The 15,302-nt window shown below is 46.1% G+C and overlaps 1 protein-coding gene across 1 annotated transcript in view; it reads left to right on the top strand.

The window, feature by feature from the left end:
* Positions 1–15,302, top strand: part of xpr1a (xenotropic and polytropic retrovirus receptor 1a) — a 136,606-nt gene that overhangs the window by 60,416 nt on the left and 60,888 nt on the right. The gene's annotated exons all lie outside the window — the stretch shown is intronic.

Here is a 15,302-nt window from a genome sequence, read left to right on the forward strand (position 1 = left end):
GCTGGTCACCACTCTTAACATTGGCCAATTCTGATGAGGCTCCTCTCACCATCACCTTCTGCTTTATGTGTCTGCACCCATCGACACAACACACCCTGAACTGCCTCTTCATTTAGTCTGATGCCCACCCTCTCATGTGGCACCTTAACATACACTTTCTGAAAGTCCACATCAATTAATCTCATCTGCTCCACTCTGGTCATATCCTTTTGTTGCCTCCTCCATAGAATTCCAGCCTATTAGTAAAACACGACCTCCCTCTTCTAACCCCACGCTGACTGTCCTGTCCTTGCCATGTTTTGCTCAATCTTCTCCTTAATGATTCCTTCCATTAATTTTCCTGTGATGCACGTTAAGCTTACTGGCCCTTAATTTCTGCCCTGTCACCCTTTTTATATAATGGGATGATATCTGCCATTTTGAGAATTTTTTTTTTGATGTCCTTGCTATAATTATATACTTGTAAAGTACCATGGGATGCTCTTATAGCCCACGTTGTATGTGGCTCACTGCACCCAGAACCTGATAGTACGCAGGTAACGAGATTGCCATCCTTTAAAATTTCCAAAAACAGACAGTTGTTTCCACTCGTAAAAAAAAAAAAATTAAAAGAAGCTACGTGTGTTTTTGTTTTTCCTCTTTCAAATGCGGCTGACACAGCAATGCACCGACTATAATGATCATATGGTGCATTAAAATTACATGACCGTAAAATGTGTGTATATAACAATGCACGCTAAAAATAACACACAGTATTTATATAATTGTGTTTCCCTATTTTAGCACACTTTGCAGCTGTCAGTAGCCATTGACATCTTTAACACGTTCACTGCTGGACTGTTTATCAGGCTGCCACATTGGAGAGAAGAGAAAAACGCAGACAGACCTCAAGTGTCGGGGGGTAAAGGCAAACCCCGTATCACTGAAAGAAAAAATGAAAAGAGACGTCTTTGCAGACACGAGTCTCAGAAATGACTGCGCCAAGATGGCGGAAACTTCCTGTGGCGCGGACTTCCAGCAGGAAGAGGCGGGTCCAGATGGGTGGACACCAGACGTGGTGATGTCAAGGGTGGTAAAGCCACGTCAGTCTTCCGGTCTGCAGAGGAAGAGATAAGGTGTTGGTCAATAGCGCCATCCTGACAGTTACCAGGAATCAGAGCGGAGGGTCAGCCCCCAGGGTTCAGTTTAAGGGTCTTGCTCAAGGGCCTATCGGAGTAGGATCCTTTCTGGCAGTAACAGGGTTTGAACTGGCAACCTTCCAGAGTCTAAAAATGTCTTGGCCATCCCTTCAAACTATGTGGGGTAAGTTAACATATGTAATGATAACAGTCAATGCAGTCATTGGCTTTTAGTTAAAAAAGAGGGCGCCCCCCCATGACTGAAACTGAGGACCCCACTAGTCTGGGTGTATGGGTGGCTGTACACCTCACACAATCTACATAGACATATAGCCTGCCATGAGCTTCCTTACACGGTTCATTTTTTTCCAACTGTTCCTTGGCCTCAAGAAATTCAGTTGTCCGGGTCTCTGAGGCCAAGGAATCCAGCGGTGAAACCCATCATTTGATTAGAAAAAAAAAAACAATTCATGCTCTCTCGCAGCATCTTCTTGCTTTCCTAACAAACGTCACCATTTTGGAGACTGGCGGCCGCTCAAATGCGAGGCTCGACTATTTTTGTAATTTTTCAATTTTTCTCCTCTTTCTAGGGTTCTGGTTATGTGCGCCAATCTTTTTGGGCTTAGCCGTAATGCTCTGTTCTCTGACCACAATTCTTTATTATTTAATTATTGTCTTCCCGTTACGATCAAAGCCTGAATTCTGTCTTCTCTAACATTTTCTATCAAAACTGCTGTTGCCTTCTGCAAGCAGCACATAGCCATCCAGGTATGATCAATAATTCATGGGTAGGCAAACACACACAGTGTGTGTGTGTGTGTGTGTGTGTGTGTGTGTGTGTGCGTGCATGCGTGCATACTGTATATAAGAGTTGAGAGCTGTATGTGGATCCCAATGCCACAGTGCAGTGACAGGGACACCATGCTATAAAAATGGCGTCATCCTTTGGATGAGATGTAAAGCTGACGTCCTGACTCTCTGTGGTCCTTAAAGGTCGCCAGGCACATCCTTTGTAAAGAGTAGGGTTCTATCGTGATGTTCTGGCTAAATTGCCCACCTCAGCTTGGTCAACCGAGCCCCCTTAATCATTCCCTGCCTCTAATTGGTCAACTATCTCACCCCTTAACCACCTAACAGCTCATGTGTGGCGAGCGTACTGGTGCAACAATGGCTGCCGTCCCATCATCCAGGGGGATGCAACACATTAGTCGGGGTGAAGTGGCCCACCACTCCCTGTGTAAAGCATTCTGAGGAGTGAGAAAGGCGCTATATAAATGTAAAGAAGTATTATATATATACTAGCTGATTACCCAGTGGCTTCGCTCACTGAGTGCAAGGGAGAAAAACTAAAGTGTAGTATTTATAAAATACGTTTATTAATTTCCAATTTTTTTTTTGAACAAATAAAGAGCATTTACAATAAATAGAAATTATATAAATATTAATTTAGTAAAACATTTTGATAAAAGAATTTGAAGAAGATATAAGAAGCATATAAATTATTAAACAGTCAAACATTAACATTTAAGAAGTAAAGATACATTGAGTACTACTGCAGTGGTTTCGGGCAAACTACCTGCTTGGCAACCTTGCACTATGTGCCTGTGATTTACATTCACAGTACTTAAACCTATATTACATCTATATACAAATATAAATTAGACACACACACACACACACACACACAATCCCCACACGTTCCCCAGTCTCTTTTATATCAACTTTGTTTTAAAGTCTAAATTCACACAGCCTGGGAAATCTGCAATGAATCCAGTGATCAAGTCAGATACGTTCCGTTGACTTGTATACTGAATTTAAATGTAAAAGAAGCGATCTCACCTGCCAGGCAACAATTCCTTTGTTGAAGGAAGAAGTCCGTCTCACCCAGGTGTCTCGGCATTAGCGTCCGTCCATGGCCGACGCCCGCACCAAAAAAGCAAAGTAAAGCCGTGTGCTCCGATGGTCCTTCGAGGTTAGCCGGCACTCCTTCTCCGTGCGCCCAACAGTCCTTATTACGGAGTCTCGCTTGCTTTACCGCTGGCTTCTTCTTTACATTCACCTTCCCAGCTCCTTATTTAAACAGTCTTTTTTCAATAACAGTAAAATAACTCTTACACAAATAATAAGTTCCTATATTATAATATGTTCTGTGGTCATACGTCATTTCAGTTTCAAACACGAAAAGAATTTTATATATATATAGATAGATGTGTACTATGTGTGTATATGCATGTGTGTGTGTTTTTATTTATTTATATATATATATATATATATATATATATATATATATATATATATATATATATATATATATATATATATATATATATATATAATATATATATAATATATATATACACACATATATATATAATATATATATATATATATATATATATATATAATATATATATAATATATATATACACACATATATATATAATATATATACACACATATATATATAATATATATATACACACATACATACGTGTGAGAATCTGTTTAATATATATGCATACTGTGTGTGTGTGTGTGTATATATATATATATATATATATATATATATATATATATATATATAATACACACACACACTAGGGAGCTTTGCCCGCTGCTCACTTCGCTTACCAACCCCCCACCTCTGCTATGCGCCAGCCACTTCTCGTGTTTGTGGATTTCACTTTCACCAAACAACAAATCTTTTATTTCTCGCAGATACGCCTCTTCGTTGAAACACGACTTTTCCCTGATGGGAACACGAATTAGAAGATCTACAAGTCTCCGACTTAAACTTTAATGCCAAACAATATCTTCACTCTTCTGTCATATCACCTATGTCCATTTATTCGATCTCTTTTCGCTGTTCCATTACAGTGATCCCTCGCTATATCGTGCTTCGTCTTTCGCGGCTTCACTCCATCGCGGATTTTAAATGTAAGCATATGTGAATATATATCACGGATTTTTCACTGCTTCGCGGATGTCTGCGGTCTACAGTACATGTATTTCCTCAGTTGATTTGCCCATTTGAATTCAAACAAGGGACGCTATTGGCGGATGGCTGAGAAGCTACCCAATCAGAACACGCAGTTAAGCTCCGGTGCTAACTCTCGAGCGTCTCCCGACCATTCTACGAATGGCAAAAGATCTCCTGACATCAGGTGAAGAATGGGACCCGCAAATGATTCGTTCTTTGCAATTTAAAAATGCTCTTGATGGCGCCACGGAAGTGTATAGGAACCTCTTTACACAAATGAAAAAGCAGCGCCAGCAACTGCCCATCACAATGTTCCTTACACGCAAAACACTGCCTAGTACGCCTTCAGTGGAAGAAGATGACAGCGGTGCTACACAGTCACCTGAAGAGGCTCCTTTAGATCAGCTGTGACAGTGCAGTAAATGTCATCGTTATCTGACAAGTTGATGAGTACCCAAAACTATTTTTCTACGTACTTAGTACATGTATGTACGTTTATTGTAACTCTGCACACATTTTATACAATTTTACTTGCATTGTTGGTATTTATTGCCGGCGGCTTGTCTATCGTAATAGCTGTGACAAATGTGATATCGGAGATGCTCTACAGTATCTTTAAAATAACATTTTGGTTTTATGTACAGCATTTACATGTTATAGATTTTTCACGTATTCTTATATTACCTACTCAATTACAATATGTTTAAAACTGTATTACGTATTAAATAAAACTCCTCAATGATACACGATATGTATGTTTGTGAGTAGTATATAAACTGTGTTTACATACATAATTTCAACGAATCTTACCTAATAACTAAGAGAATACAATGGGTTTATGCTGTATAACTGTACGGGGAATATTTATAAACCATGTGGGAGAGTTTATAAGGACTTAAAATATATAAAAATAACCATATAAACATATGGTTTCTACTTCGTGGATTTTCTTATTTCACGGGTGACTCTGGAACGCAACCCCCGCGATGGAGGAGGGATTACTGTATTTCACCAAATAATAATTTCCGTGTGTTTGCGCTAATGTGATTTTTACTATCCTTTTTTTGAGACTTTCAAATTTTAGTACAGTAATCCCTCCTCCATCGCGGGGGTTGCATTCCAGAACCCCCGCGAAAGGTGAAAATCCGCGAAGTAGAAACCATATGTTTATATGGTTATTTTTATATTGTCATGCTTGGGTCACAGATTTGCACAGAAACACAGGAGGTTGTACAGAGACAGGAACGTTATTCAAACACTGCAAACAAACATTTGTCTCTTTTTCAAAAGTTTAAACTGTGCTCCATGACAAGACAGAGATGACAGTTCCGTCTCACAATTAAAAGAATGCAAACATATCTTCCTCTTCAAAGGAGTGCATGTCAGGAGCACAGAATGTCAGAAAGAGAGAGAAAAGCAAACAAATCAATAGGGCTGTTTGGCTTTTAAGTATGCGAAGCACCGCGGCACAAAGCTGTTGAAATGAAGGCGGCAGCTCACACCCCCTCCGTCAGGAGCAGAGAGAGAGAGAGAGACAAACAATCAAAAATCAATACGTGCCCTTCATGCTTTTAAGTATGCGAAGCACAGTGCAGCATGTCGCTTCACGAAGCAGCTGCACAGAAGGTAGCAACGTGAAGATAATCTTTCAGCATTTTTAGACGAACGTCCGTATCGTCTAGGTATGCGAACAGCCCCCCTGCTCAATTCCCGTACGTCAGGATCAGAGAAAGTCAGCGCAAGAGAGAGAGAGAAAGAAAAGTAAGTTGGGTAGCTTCTCAGCCATCTGCCAATAGCGTCCCTTGTATGAAATCAACTGGGCAAACCAACTGAGGAAGCAAGTACCAGAAATTAAAAGATCCATTGTCCGCAGAAATCCGCGATCCAGCAAAAAATCCGCGATATATATTTAAATATGCTTACATATAAAATCTGCGATGGAGTGAAGCCGTGAAAGGCGAAGCGCGATATAGCGAGGGATCACTGTACTTCCATTATCTCTAACCTGCTGTGCTTGTGTATCGCGCCAACGTTTTTGAATTCTTTATGACATTCTACTTTGTCATCTACTCTTTGTCTTTTATTTATTTTATAACCCTAACCCTAACCCTGATTAAATCTCTTGGCACAAAGTCTTGTCTTGCGGCACTTGACAGTGTCTCTGTGAGAAAATCTCGTGTCGTCCCAGGATTCTTTTATTATAATATATAGTGGTGGATATTCGGGGCCCTGATTATGGGAGGGCCAGGACAGTTTGTCCTCCGGACCGACAGGGGGCAGCCCCCTTGGTTATCAGCGGGGCCACAGATCGTGAGCATAGAAATAGAAGCTCAACCCCTAGAAAGCTTGATGTATCTAGTTTGTTTTTTTTTTTGTCTTTAGAAGTTTTATTTTTGCCGTATTTTGGAAACTGAAAATCCACATGAGTCTGCTGAACATAAAAGAGATTCTTCCAAAGTTAATGTGTGGTGTGCTTTGGGAAAAAATCGAGTCATAAGGCCGCTCTTTTTTTGAAGGGCGTGTTGTTAATGGTGATAGCTATTTAGAAATGACTTTATTCCTCAACTTGAACAATTATGGCTGATAGAGAATCCAGTGTTTCAACAAGATGGTGCTCCTTGTCACTTTGCTTTGCATGTTAGACAGTTTCCACATGAGAAATTCCCTAACAGATGGATTGGAAGAGGTAGACCATTTTCTTGGCTTCCACGTTCGCCAGATTTGACTCTGTTGGATTTCTTTTTATGGGGACATGTGAAAACGAATGTTTATTCAACCAAACCTCAATCTTTAGAAGACTTGCAAGCAAGGATAGCTGATGTGATTGCTGGTATTACTGAAAATCAGATTGAAAATGCGAGAACTACAGAATCGTATTACCCGTTGTATTAGTAATGATGGTGGACATGTTGAAAATGAACAAGAACAATAAAAAAATGTAAGTGTTTCTTCTTTCTAATCCTTTTTAGAGATTCTTTCTATCACAACTATTTTAAATTGCACACGGACTTTACGGACACCCTGTATAAGAAGATCAGTGCGATTGACATTGTGCGGGTGTGTGTGTGTGTGGGTGTGTGTGTGTGTGTGTGTGTGTGTGTGTGTGTGTTATACAACTCTTTATATGGCGATATACTGTACACCTCCCATCATGCCTATGCTGCGCACGCCTGCCTGATTCTGATTGGCTCGGCGCTCCACTCTATAGGCGGCTGTCTGTTGCTGTGCAGCAAAAGCCCACTTTACTGTGAAGTCATTTGAGATTTTTTTTTTTCCGCCATCCTTTGCTCAGAGCAGGTGACAATGGCCACTTGGCTCGTCTTCACTGCTTTGCTATATAATGCTGATTCTTTCTTTTTTTTTTTTTCCTTTTTGTAAACTAAATTTTTCCGACTTTGCACTACGGTAATGAATAACTTGAATGTGCCTTACTTAATGACTGTTTTTGTTTTCGGTTTCCCATCAAACATTGAGAGTGTGTGTGTGTGTGTGTGAGATGCAAAGAGCTCTAAAACAGACGTCCTGTGGTTATTATCAAGATGGATACCTTGCCCTCCTGCCTGACATTCCAGATGTGTGTGTAGATGGACTCGTCATGTCTTATTACATTTAAGCCCACATAACACTGACCAGGACACCGCAGGTGCGGGCAGCGGAAGGACAGATAGCTGTGCAGTTACAGATACATGGAGCACACGCTTGATCACACATTTCTGATTTTTATAGTGCCTTACCCATTCTCAAGGCTTTATACACACACATAAATTTATATAGTGCCTTTATATCCATCTATCCATTATGCAACCTGCTATATCCTAACTACAGGGTCACGGGGGACTGCTGGAGCCAACACAGGGTGCAAGGCAGGAAACAAACCACGGGCAGGGCGCCAGCCCACCACAGTAGTGCCTTTATATCTCATGCCTTTCCCGTTCTCAAGGTTTCCCCCCCCCCAACCCAGTGTTCCCCACGACTCCCACCCATGCTGAGACGGATTCTCATGGCGGTCACTTTACAGGTAAGCTTGCAGGCCTCTTCTTTCTCCCATTTTTAGCACCCGTTCCTAGTGTAGTGTCAGAGGATGGCACCACTTCTGCCCGCCGAGCCTCCCACTCGGGCTGCGTTGTCCGCCGTGCCAGTGAATCATTTTGAGGCAGCTCGGTGTAATAATGAGTAGGTGAGGCCGGCTCTGGCCACAAATAGAAGTGGTCTGATGTCATCGTCGCTCCCAGAAGGCTGCTGTCTCTGCTAAGGGGGTTAGCAAACGTTGAGACAGCGGTGCCCTTAGTTTGCTGTGGTTTCAGGGAGGAAGAGGATGACGACAATGGCTGGGCCTGCACTCTGTTCTCATAAGTGGGGTCCTCTCCAGCCTGCCTGTCCCTTTGGCCCATCAGTTCAGGACCCCCATTGTTTGATTTCCATCTGCAGGAGTGATGGAGCACATCATACTAGTTGGCACTGCTGGTCTGAGCACTTGTTGTGTAGCTGAATGGTTGTCACTTTACTTCTTACCTTTCTATGGCCAGTGGAGCGGTATGGAGTGGTTACACTCTTTCCATTGCTCGGTTCTCCTAAAAGTGCCAAGTGGGTGCCTGCACACCGAACCCCCCCCCCCCCCATGTTCTCATTGCGGCTTTGGCCCGTTTTGCTGTACTTTTGAATGGAAGCCTTAGAATCGGGCAGTCTTGGGCACCATTCACACCAGTAGGTCCAGGAGTCTTTTCTATCCACAGATCATAAGGTTACTGAACTGCCAGCCTTAACAGCAGGTATTGTAACATCATAAACATGTGTGTGTGTGGCAAAGACCCTGGTGGGCAAGAGAAATATGTCATTTAATTCAGGAAGGAGAACATAAGAGCTCAAGGAGCACGGGCATGGTGGGAGAGTGCAGGGCAATGGAGGGTCACCTGGGCGAACACCTAGCAGTCAGATTCCTGGCTCAGTTTGTATGTAGCCTCTTACCGAGGTGAGCTAACCTTCATGTCTGCGGTGGGGAGAGCAAATCGCTGTCCAACCCACTTTGCCCATTGGAGAAGATCCTTGGGAACAATACCTTCCAAAAAGCCTTGCAGAAGGGCACGACCAGTGGCATCACGCCCAGGCACTGAAGGGGCAGTTGGGATTCGTGTTGCCTCAGCCAGCACTTATTATGAAGCATTCCTGTCCTTCAAGAAGCATTTTTCCCCTTTTGTCAAGACCACCCAAAGCCCCAGAAGTAGGACAGAACTCCTAAGAAAAGCTTCGATTGGCAGTTGAGAATGGACTTGGACAAGCATCAGTCTTAGAGCTGCCCTCCTGGGCACAATCATCTCGTCAAGGGCACCAAGCAATTGGTCATTGGGGAACTCACAGTGCCATGGGAGAGCGCCAACGATTGGGGGGAAAACGTTCCAGGAGCTCGTAGACGAATGTTGGGGTGGGGGGGCAAGGCAAGGCTGGCAGGTGCACACTGCAAGCCCCTTGAGGTGGGTTGTCCTGTGATTTACAGGGTGCTGACTGTGCCAAGCCCACAAATGGTGGCCAAGAGGGAGGTCATCAGTGCAGGTAGTGAAGCCACAGGTGGCTGTGGGTTTAGATCGCCAGTCCGTGGGGGCTTCATCAACAACAGCTGGGTGACCTGCTAGAAGACCCGATGACCCAAAGTGACGTCTCCGAGGAGACATCCCAGTGCATCCTACACACACACACACACACACACATTGCATGCTGTGTATACTTGTGTGTGTGTGTGTTGTCATCATCAGTAGTGTGTCATTGTCACCATCCAGAGGAGACACACAAGTATGAAGTTTCTTGTCCTCGGTACACATTTGAATTTGAATCTGCCACCCTGGACAGGAATTTTCATGGAGGGAGTGACAAGCCCCACCCTCCTCCCACCACCACCCCACAAACACGCCAACACTGTCACCCCCCCCAAAACCCCCACCACCACCACCTTTTGTTTTTCTTCCTTGAAATTACAAGGGTTTCAGTTTCCTTGGCAACCGCACACGCAGTGTAATTGGCATCTGTTGGTAAGTGCTGCCATTATGCTAATGCGGCCAATGCATGGAAAGCTGTTAACCAGTGAGCTGCTCAGAGCCAAGCGCGGTTGGCACACTTTTCAGAGTTCTTTTTTCATGCCCTACTTTTGGGGGTGGTGGGTGTAATGATGGCACCCCTTTTGTTTTCTGTGACCCCCCCCGCCCCACCCCCCCCCCCAGAGGCGGAGTGCTACAGCTGTTGTATGCAGTGCGGTGCCACTTGTTCAATAGAGTCGTTGGAGGGCATTTAACATGTGGTGCAAACCCCAATGCCAGTGGAGTTCACAGCCTTAGCCACAGTTTGCAGTCCTCCTCTTGGACGCCTCACAGGTTAACACTCGCGTTTATTACACCTTTAGGGGGCAGTAGTGTGTCTCTGCCCATTAGCCTTTGTCTGCGTTTATGGGGGCATCTAGGACATTGTGGCTGTCAGTTCTGCAAGGTGGGCCATCAGCAGGTGTTCATGCTCCTCTTCCTGGGCCCCCTGCAGGTTCACAGTCACTACTGCCCCCTACGGGCATAACAGAGGTGTGTGTGTGTGCGCCTCTGCCTAGAAGCCTTTGACTGTGTGTATGAGAGGGGCTGTCATTTCTGTACTTGTGTTCTGCCAGTTAGCCACCTGAAGCACTAATTTGTTTTTGGGGTACAGCGAGACCTTTGGAGACTTCATCTCAACGAAGTAACGGGTCAGTGTTGTGGGCAACATCTGATAAGACATCCGGCCAAGCTTTGCAGCTGCCATTCCGTATAGCGCCTTTCATGGCAACTCAAACTGGAAAGATGATAAATGTCAGTGTGTGCCACACCGCTGAGTGAATGTGTGTGTCTGTGGGTATCCTCTGCGTTTGAGTGGCACCATCCACAGTAGGCTGCTGTGTTGTGCCCGGCTTGGTGAGGGAGAAGGCAGACAATAAAAAAAGAAAATCATGAAAACAGCCTTTTGGAAGGCACTGTGTGGAGTAAAGGAATGGGCTTAAATTATGTGGGGGGGGGGTGGGGGGGGGTCTGTGTGTGTGTTTGGTGAACCTGTGGACCTGAAGGAGGCTTGGTGCTCATGCAGGGTCTTTGAGTAAGGGGTGGGATTTGGGAAGGAGAGGGGGCTTTCCTGTGTCACAATGGAGCAGGCATGGTGGGGTGGGTGGGGGCTTTTGTGTTTAACAGAGGGGCAGGCGGGGTTGGGGGGGGGGGGCTTTCCTTTGTCATAGAGGGCAGGCGTGGGGGGTCCACAGGTGTGTGGTTTATCTTTTTCAAATACGGCTGATTCAGAAAGTATGGAGACCCCCTTCACTGTCTGCCCACTTTATGGTGGTGTAGAAAATGGATTTGTCTGCCATCTTTGCCCATCACTCTGCCCTCAATAACCCATCATGACAAAGTGACCACACGTTTTCAGAGAGGGTTACAGATTTCTTGAAAATCAAAAACTGACATCTCTCGTTTGTTAGAAGTATTGAGACCCCTTGCGGTGGCCCACAGGTGCCTGCTGTGGGCTTCACTTCTCCTTGAGAACTTTCTAGAACTTGAGTGGAGTCCACCAGGGGCACGCTGAGTTCATAGTTCATTGTGCAGAACGGCTCACATCCCATGATTCACGTAGCATGGCATCCATGAAGCCCAAGGAGCTGTCTGTATACCTCCATGATCAAATTATGGTGGGCTTGTAGATCAGGCCTTTGAGTATCCCCAGGAGCCCAATTGTGAGCCTGAAGAAGTTCTGAATCCCCCAGGACTAGTTTTACCCCAAACATGTAGTTTGGTCACCTGGCCTTTGGATTGTAGGGTGAGGTGGCTGGAGTTGCCCATCATGTTTCGCTTCACGACCGTGGCCAGCATCTGACCGAGGGGCATCCTCTGAATTGCCCATCTGTGTGGTGCCCTGCTTTATCATTTTCCAGTCTGAGTTCACGCCAGCTTAATGTCATCCTGCCGTGGAATGTCTTAGCAGAATCACGGCGGCGTGGCTCAGCTAATTGCGTTTGATTGCCGATTCGTATGCCGCCTGCGCGTTCTGTGAAAGGCCATCAGCTCCAAACACCTGCCACCGCGCTGGGGGAGGCCACACGTGGCGGAGATCATCAGGAGAAGCAGCTTCAGCTCCGTTCACACAAACCCCTCACCATCATCTCCCTCTCAGGAAACACCTGCTGCCTGTAAGGGTTGATGCTCTGGGATTAATGGTGGGGCGGACTGAAGGTCACTGTAGCCTGTCGGCCCACCCAGGGACGTATGGTGAACTGGCATTGATTTTAAAATGTGCCGCTTGGCCTTTCAGCACCAAAGAAGTGGGACATGCCATGTACTGGACACTCCGTGCCTAATCATCTACCAGGGTGGCAGAGGTGCAGGTTTGCGTGGTCCCATCTATGCCAGGGCTTTTTTGCCACAACCCCATCTTGCCCTACTTAGTGTCTTAGAGACCCATTTCTTATTGAATCTGCAGACGAGTGCCTGGGGGTGGGGGGGTTGTGGATGATAATCAGAGTTAGTGGTCCTTCGCTCATGGAGAGTTGGGAGCGATCGTCAGCAATGCTCATTTCTTAATCGGCCCACCACGACCCACTTCGAAACTCAACACCATAAACTACAAGAGACACCTGTGACCCAACCTGTTAGTTTGAGAAACCTGAGACTGGGCTGGGGGGGCTCATGATGGGGCTGTCCGAGAAGCAGCCTGATGTCACACACAGAGAAGTGGGGGGGCTCACAGCCGAGAACCTCTGACATCCACCTGTTTGCTGCACCAGGTGGGGTGACCCTGATGTGGCTGTGCTTCTCTGCTCTTTAAGTTACAGATTTGGGGTCCCTTGGTACAGATGCCCCCCTACTGATCTTACCTCCTCTTGTGAGAAGTGACACTTCTGCAGTCAGTTATTTTGTACCAGTTAGTTTTGGGATTGCCCCCCCCCCCCCCCCCCCCCCCATATCCAGGTATGATGCCACAGCTCCCAATCCCACCCTGCTGAATGACGTGGATTGATTTTTTTTTTTTTGACCAGGCAGGTGTGCAGCCCTTGACAGCTGCTGGCACAGTAAGTGTGTCAGACCCACCCGGTGGCAGCGCTGCACTCCGCTCAAGTGACTCAGTGCGTCTCCTCCTAACCCTCCTGAGGCCTGTTATGGTGGTCTGACCTCTCACTGTCACTTGGCTCTGTGCGGTGCGAGGTTTGGTCTTCTGTAGTGTCCCCAACACTTCATTTGTGTCACTGGTGGCTTCTGTCTTCGTTGGTGGACTCGTCTCTTTGAGGCTGCACCATTGCCTTCTCTGATTGGTGTTCGAGTTGACCATTTTGGGTGGCTGTTATTTAACCCTTTAGGTGTCTTATGCTGGGGGTGCCCACCTCTCTCTCTCTCTCTGTCTCTCTCTCTGTCATGGCGAAGCTCCTGAGCATCACATTCGAGTGTCTGCACAGGATTCTCTATGTGAACCGTAGGCTGCTCTTGTCCTAACACGATTTGCGCTTCCCGTAAAGCCAAGCTTAGGGAAATGATTACCGACAGCACAGTAATTAGATTTCCATTCCGGGGAGCTGGCCGACTAACAGTTAGTCACAGAAGCCGACAGAAAGTGGTGAGTAAATAAACAAGGCCTGATGAGGGGTCCTGGGAGCTGCTGCTCTGGTCTCTCCGGGTGCCCAAACACCAGAGGAAGATCCCCGTCCATCTGTCTGTCTGTCTGTCTCTCCTACTGGGGATGCTGCCCTTCTCTTGCTCTTGGAGCCCCACACTGGGCGAAAGGTGGGCCGCATTTTAAATGTGATTGTGCCGTTCTCCCTATAGGGTACTCGCTGACCGCGTCCTTTACAAGCCAAAACACAAGGATGTTATTGTGTGCGGCCCCTTAACGCTGTCTCTAAAACACTAACTTCCAAAAACGGCCTACTAGAGGGGGATTTCACCGTCAAACCCCGGCTAGTAATAAGGGCAAGCACTGAGTCTTTATAAAATATAAAAGTTTATTCTTACACTGAAGCTCAAGAAGCAAAGGAAAATACCCCCCCCCCAAAAAAAAAACCCACAATCCAATGTAAACAATCTCCCAATGCAGAAATCCATAACACGAGAGGCAAAGATCAAAAACCCCAAGAGAAACACCAAGTAAACTCACCCACCCGCTTAGTGCGATCAAAACAAATGACTGGGAAGCCCTCCAGATTTCTAGGGTGGAGGAGCATTTCTGGTAGTGATTGACAGGTGGGGGGGGTACCAGACATACAAACCAATGAAACGCAGAATCCGTGTTTATGCTTATGCTTTGGGATGCCTCTGTGGACTGTAAGAGGCAGTTGGCATTCTTACCCAGCCGGTGACACCTCCTGAATGGAAGGACAGGGGGAGGTAGCTTATGAAGGACACTGCATCCCCCCGATCCATTACTTACAAGCCCCCCCTGGGTTCCATGGCTTCATGGATTCCCACAGCAGGGCATGCTGGGAGTTGGAGTATGCTACAGCCCTCTTGGGTTCTGTGGGGGTTGCCAGGGGGTGCTGCAGGGATTGTCTAGCCCTTGTGTACAGAAGTATTCCCTGGTCACGAGGATTGACACCAGGAGCGGCCTCACCTCATTTAATAGCCTGAGTCAGGAGGAGGAGGAGGAGGAGGATGAAGCTTGCCAAAGGGACTGGAGATGGAAGGAGGCTGCGAGAGTTTGCAGGAAAGGACCCCCGTATCTGTTGTGCTGCTCGTGGCAGTGGGTATCATACATTGGAGACGGTTCGGGGTCTGGACTCCTCTACCTGAATTGGGCTTTGCCTGTGTGTGACGGGTTGGGGTGGTCAGGTGGGCCGCTGGCTGACTTGTGTTGGGCATCCAAGTGGCCATCAGACGAGTCAAAAGAGGAAAAAGTGCAAGTAACTGCTGTCACGGTGAAACGGAAACCGTAAACCAATCCGTAGTCGAGGTGGCTCAGATCATTCCTCCGGTTTAAGATGGACAGGTTTGCAAAATCGCCAACACTTCTCAATGGGAGATTTTGACGTCCTAACACTTCGTACAATGCAACGTGTTTGAGATCTCTGAATGAAAATTGAAAAAATAGCTCCATGGGGGGGCGGCATCCCCCGAGTTGTTTCATGTGGACAGACAGACGTGGGCTTTCACCACAGGTGATTTGCGTGTTATGTATGGTGGTCATCCGAGAGAATGCCAACAGTGAAATTATGGTGGTGCCAACCGGGC

The sequence above is a fragment of the Erpetoichthys calabaricus genome, chromosome 10 (assembly GCF_900747795.2).
Source record: "Erpetoichthys calabaricus chromosome 10, fErpCal1.3, whole genome shotgun sequence".
NCBI lineage: Eukaryota > Metazoa > Chordata > Cladistia > Polypteriformes > Polypteridae > Erpetoichthys > Erpetoichthys calabaricus.